A 6529-nucleotide genomic window follows, 5' to 3' on the forward strand; every position below is an offset into this window, starting at 1 on the left:
GTTGTTTATCGCGCATTCTACTCTTTATTCATGACGTCATACCATCATTATATTTAGCAATCTAAGAAACTCTCAAGGGAAGCGAATGAAATCGGAAATGGACCACAGCCAAGAGTAACAGCAAAAGCCACCACAGTAAAGCCACCAACCACCGCTACAATAGCAGCCCCTACAGTACAGCCAGCAACAATCACCACAGTACAGCCAGCATCCCCCACAGCGCAGCCAACCCCCACAGTACAATCAACAGCAGCAGCCGCCCCAATACAGCCATTAGCCTCCACAATCTAGCCAGAAGTCCTCACAGTCCACTCATAACACCCAAATTTAAATGATTCATAAATTTATTATTGCCTGATTAATGGCAAATGGGAACCCGTGCCGCAAATAGTCCTCACCGCAACCTCCTTCAACAATTTAGAGATTCGAAAGATGAAGAAATTAAAGATAAGAATGAATCATGCGAATAACCCAGACAATACTCATGTCTTGAAGGTCACATGGCAAAAAGTTAAGTTCTACTTTGCTGCAGAGCCATCAGCAGTTTACGAATTATTCCTAAAGATACTCGGATTAAGAGTGGGCAAGGACTTTTTCTTTGAGCAGGCCAACGAAAAAACGGAGGGGACCATCATGAAAAAGTCTCACGTGGTCCGCCACTGGCAAATGCGATACATACTAATCGATTCTACTGGGCTACGATCTTACAAACACGTCAATTCAAACCACACATCCATATCAAAGGAGTGAACGAAATCTGGACAAAATTTTAATAGTGTAAGTAGGGAACTATCGTCCTCAAGATGAGAAAATATACTGGAATTAAATTGGAATTCGGGTTGCCTACGAATCAGAGCTTGGGGATGTGGATGGCAGGATTTGTCGCTTCTTAAGGAAAGTTAGTTTAATGACACTTGTGTTTGCTGATTTTTTAAGAGTGCTGGATCAGAATTAAATTCGCGTGATAATAAACGAGAGAAAATTATTAATATAATAATGAATGAAAGAAACAAAATCACTTGATCTTTGCTTATAAATCTCACGAGACAACGATCTGCCTGCCAACAGATCAGTTGTCGATATTTTTATCTTTATTGATCACTTATGGGAAGGCTGGAGCCCCTTCCAATTCTTAAATTATTAATATAAAAATCCCCATAATTAAGTTATGGTTCACAAAAACCAAATAAAATAAGGCTTTGCATTCTCCCAACTTATTTCTTTGCGCAGTTCATCTAATGTTTGGTGAAGCTACTCGCGATTTCTGCTTAGCCTAAATGCTAATCTCAGCTTCTACCATCTATATAGATGTCCGGCTTGCAGACATACTCATCGTATCTCCAGCGGTTGGTCAATCCAAGCTCCCTGTACACTGCGTAGTAGGCCGCTCTCATCCAGTCCCCCATATTTATTGGCTTCCATCGTAAGTAGTTTTCGAGGTCATAAGGTTGTTCAGATTTTTTAAGTAAAGTATTATTTTGCTGTGTCTTTCAGGATTCGCAGGGAAGTTATATTCGTGCAAAGCTGAATTAAAATGTCAATGGATTCTAAATGCCTTTGTGAGTCTGCATAGGAGTCTGTTTCCCTGTGCGGTCAATTTCAAACATTAAGTTCTCATCCCATTTGTAGTATGAGAATGTGGTAGGCATTCCCTTGGCGACTCTGACCGTTTCCCAATAAAAATGGCTCTCATTCCTGACCTTATAGACATATTCGGGTATGAGGATGTTGGTGCCCTGCCGATCAATTTCATGCACTTTGACGAGCATGAAATAGTACACAAATCCTACTGTGCCACAAACGCTCAAGATCTTGAGAATAAAAGTTGTATGGCTATAAATTTCATTGAAAGCTGCCCCTTGACTCCAGTAGTTTCCAAATCGGATTGCTTGTATTGAGGTTTACTTTCCCGTCGATCCAGCTCTTAAACCTCGACATCAATCAATATATGCAGCCTTAACGCCAAAATCATATCGAAGTATCGAAATAAGAAAATGCATAAACATCATTTATCAATAAAGGGGATTTTGTTCACGTTCCCCCAAAAACAGGTGTGGATGCTGTCGAAATTTAAAAGTGTTGAACAGAGATCTTGAATTTATTGAGCTCCGACGCAGGCCACTCTTTAGGCGAGTTCCTTGGTTTCAACTCTTCTGTCGTAGTATAGTAAGTTGTTTCCGATCGACTGGGTAATATCATTTTGGGTCTCATGCTGGAGAACCTACATGTAAACTTTCCTTTTCGCTCTTTCTATCTACTGGTCGGTCACCTTGTTGGAATAATCTGAATTATATTTGGCATACTTGAGAGCCCCTACAAATAAACCTTAATGGTTTCTCCCGCTTTTTCGGGGTCGCAGACGAAGTAGTTGCCGAACAGTCCGGTATCATAATAGGAACTATAAAATCCCTTTTGCTTGTGAATAAATTCGAAAGGAGCGAGTTTCTTTTGGAACAGGAAGGATTCCGAGTCTATATAATTCGAAAGCGTTACTTTTCATAATTTAAAGCTAGAGCTGCGTTTCGGGCCTATCCGCTAAAATCCTTTGCAAGAGGAGATAAGTGAAAAATTTGTTATCAAAGAAGGAAGGAGCCTCATAAATTAAAGCCATATTAACTTTGTCTGTTAAGCTGGACTCAAGCACGGACATGCCAGCCGTAAACACAGGCCTTCGATATTCGAAAGTCGACGAGCCTTTCTTTTGAACTTTCATGTATTTTTGCGTGGCCTATATCAGGCTGTTGTGGTTAATAGGGCCAGCTGCCACCAAAATTATATTGTCTCCCACATAGTTTTCGTTGTGGTAGTTTTCGATCATTTACTTTGAAATGGTCTGCATGTTTTGGATTGAACCTAAAATAGGGAGAGCCATTTGGTGATCATTGTAAACTCCTCGATGCGCTATTTCAATAGTGGTTTCCATCGGCATGCTTTTCTGGGTTTCAATGAGTTCCCTGTGGATGGTGCTCCTTTAGTTCTCAACATCTTGCTTCCTGTACAATGAGTTAGTAATCATATCCCCCACAATTTCGACAGCTTTCTCCAGATCGTTCTTGAACACTGTCATCATGTAGCAAGTGTTCTCTCGAGAAGTGTACGCATTGAGGCTGCCTCCGATATTTTCCACCCCCACCTCAAGTTGGTCTCTTGTTCGATTCTTAGTCCCTTTGAAATGCAAGTGTTCTAAAAAGTGGGCAGTCCCGCTCGTCTCAGGAGTTTAGTTTCGGCTGCCGCATTTGATGAAGACTGAAATGGAGGCAATATTTGTTGGCATTACTTCAGATGCGACTGTGATCCCATTGTCGAGTTTGGTGACATCTAAGAATATTTGAGAGATAAACTGAATGGCCGAGAATACTCCAACGAGCTGGGGAATTACCCATTACTAAATTTCTTTGACTTATAAGCTGATAGCAGGCCCTATTTGACTGAAAAGTGTCGGGAAAGAGTTCTCTTGGCGATAAGCTGCATGTGGTCGTATATGTGTGCAATTATTAATTAATTAAGTCAAATAAGATAGCGTAGATCAACGACAGTGGATAAGAGGCAGGATGAATTACCAGGATGACTTTCGATTCCCAATTTGAGTTAGTAAACTTTTAAAGTTCGAAATGCATAATTGGCAATGAATAGTTCAGCTTATTGATCATTCATGCGAATTTTCGATTAATCATTGTATTATCGTCGATGATAGAATCGATGTTATAATTTGATGACAGATTTTTTGAGTATACCCACAATCATCGCAATATTTATTGCGATAGTCGCATTCCTACTCATCCTCTAGCCTGAAAATCTAACCCAGAACGAATTCGAAGAGAAGAAGATCAATCATTAGTTCCGCTCCTCTAAGCACAAGTGGGAGAAATCAGAACTAAAGTCATTCTATTTTTGCTACTTGTGCCACAAACTCATTAGCTCTTGGTTCTCCAACGACGTCCTCTAATGCAAAAAGTGTGGCATCGTCATCCATCGCATCTGCAAGTTCCTCAAGTTTAGAAACAAGCCAGAGTGCAAGTATATCATAGCCAAGCACTTCAAAACTGAGGATCCTGAGTTTTATCACCAATGGAGGCAGTGCAGCCATAGCGTATCGAAGTCTTGCTCCGTATGCAATGGCCTCTGTGTTGGTGTATAGACCTATCTATGTATCTGGTGCCATCGTGTTAAGCATGGGTCATGCGACGGTAAGAGTGCATGCGATTACGGGAACCTGCGCAAGTACATCCTCGAACCAACAGAAATATACTGTCCAAATATTTCCAATTTCGCCTCGAAAGCATTCATGTCACTGAAGAAGAGCAGCCGCAAAATAAAAGAAAAGACATCCGACGACAGTGAAAACATCTCTGAAGATGAAGCTGTCGAGTTTCGAATCAAAGACCCAAACAAAAGGCCAGTCATCGTCATCATTAATAAAAAATCAGGGGGACAAACTGGTAATTAGTTTATCAAAGCATTCTATCACGCTCTAAATCCTTTGCAAGTCGTTTCCATCTTAGATGAGGGTCTTGAAAGTACTTTTCGGCATATCTTACAGAATTAAAAGTATTTACGAAGATTCCCAATATTCTTATCTTAGTGGCAGGTGGAGATGGCACTATTTGCAGTGTGATGAACTATATTAAGACTTTGCCAGATTGGTAGAAGCAAAATCCACCCATTGCTGTGCTGCCTTTAGGAACAGGCAACGACTTATCGCGAAGTCTGGGCTGGGGATTCAATATTGAGGAGATCAACCCACATACTTTGATCCCTTCGTATGCAAAAAGAGGGAAACTAGAGCTGCTCGACCGCTGGAAAATGACCATTACTCATACCGAGGAGGGGACAGAAAGATAATTGACTTTGTACAACTATTTAGGGCTAGGCTTGGATGCCAAAATCTGCAAAGACTTCCATGACATTCGATAGAAATATCCTAAGCTGTTCTTTTCGCAGTTCAGCAATAAACTCATTTACACCCAAATGGGCGCAGTCGATTTTCTCAAAGGAGCCACGATGCCTTTGAAGTCAATGCTCGAAATTTAGGTCAATGGGGTTGACCTAAATATCGAAGATATTGAAAATGTAGTGTTCCTCAACATAATGCATTGGGGAGGAGGAGTCACAAACCTATGGAAGACTGGCGAGTACAAGAAACAATCCTTCAGCGATGGCTTACTCTAAATAATTGGGCTGAGCGATGTCATTCATATGGGTCAAGTTCAGGTTGGCATGGATTCTCCATTCATTTTGGGCCAAGGCTCAGAGATAGTCATCACATCAGCCAACGATAATACAATTGTGCCAATTCAAATTGACGGCGAACCCTTAGAATTGATTGGCAAATTCACAATAAGGCTGTAGAGAAAAGATCAAGTTAATGTGCTCGGCACAACATAGAGCCCGGTTGGAAATTTGTTCGATGTGCTCAACGAAGGGGTTAAGCAAGCCGTCATTAACTAATAGCAAATGAATATCCTGCTCAAAATGTCAGAAGAACGAAGAAATAACCAACCAGCGTACGAATCCGATTCAGAGTAACAATACTGATTGAGTAGCTGCTTTTATTTAATTTGGATTGATATGGTTTATAATAATAACTCATCAGAAATGCACGATGAGAGTGAGAGCTCTTCCTTGGAGATCGTCGAGCCATCAGACACCAATATCAACATTAACTTCAGCAATAACAGCAGTATCTTTTCGAATTCATTGCATGCATAAATCTAAAGCAAAACACACTCGAAATAAATCGGACAACTATAGCACAACAGGGAATAGGAATTGGATTATTCTCAAGACTAACTATCCCTATCATTCGTGCTGCTGGACTAATAGCGGAAATAAATAGGGAAGCATCAGTAGTTAGAGAAGAGGCAAGAGGTGATCAGTAACGAGCCACCCAAAAGAATGAGGAAATAGATATTCAGTAAATACAAGCAGAATAGCGCAAACACACTGGCCAGTCAGGTTGCATTGACCTAGGAGGGCAATGATGATGTACTCAGAAAATTCGATGAAGTATTCAAAATTATAACACCTCGAGGCACTCCACGTGAGGAAACAGGCACCAAATTTTAAGAACCAATGCCTCAAACTGCGGACGTCCAACTATTTGCTGAAAATAAAATTTTCTCGCAGGCATTCAAAAAGACATGCAGTTTGAAACCATAAGCTGAACAGCCTGCAATGAGAAGCCAAAGATCCTCATAAGTCAACTCCAAGCCAGCCATCAATGAAACCATCTTCAAATAAAATAACCAAAACCTCAGCAAAAAGGATTACAAACCCGCAGATAAATAAGCTTCGAATGAAAACAAGGAAGCTTTGAGGAAACAGTAGAAAGATCGAGCCTCAATGAGAAATAATAAAATATCGACTATAATTTTTTTAATAACTCACAGTTCTTTGAAGTGCCCACAATTTATAAGACTCCCGACAAAAATAGCAACCTACATGATTTCGAAGATATCCATAATTTCTCAGACATCGAAAATAGACTGTCGTATATCGATGGGAGGGCTAATTACTCAATATCCAAAGA

General features: G+C 40.5%; 1 pseudogene; it reads left to right on the forward strand.

The window, feature by feature from the left end:
* The first annotated feature begins 453 nt into the window (after positions 1-453).
* On the forward strand, positions 454-5394 carry LOC148298357 (putative diacylglycerol kinase 3; annotated as a pseudogene).
* Positions 5395-6529: the final 1135 nt, after the last annotated feature.

This window comes from Brachycentrus maculatus, unplaced genomic scaffold (assembly GCF_059751285.1).
Source record: "Brachycentrus maculatus isolate JH-2025_06_01 unplaced genomic scaffold, ASM5975128v1 h1tg002136l, whole genome shotgun sequence".
Lineage (NCBI taxonomy): Eukaryota > Metazoa > Arthropoda > Insecta > Trichoptera > Brachycentridae > Brachycentrus > Brachycentrus maculatus.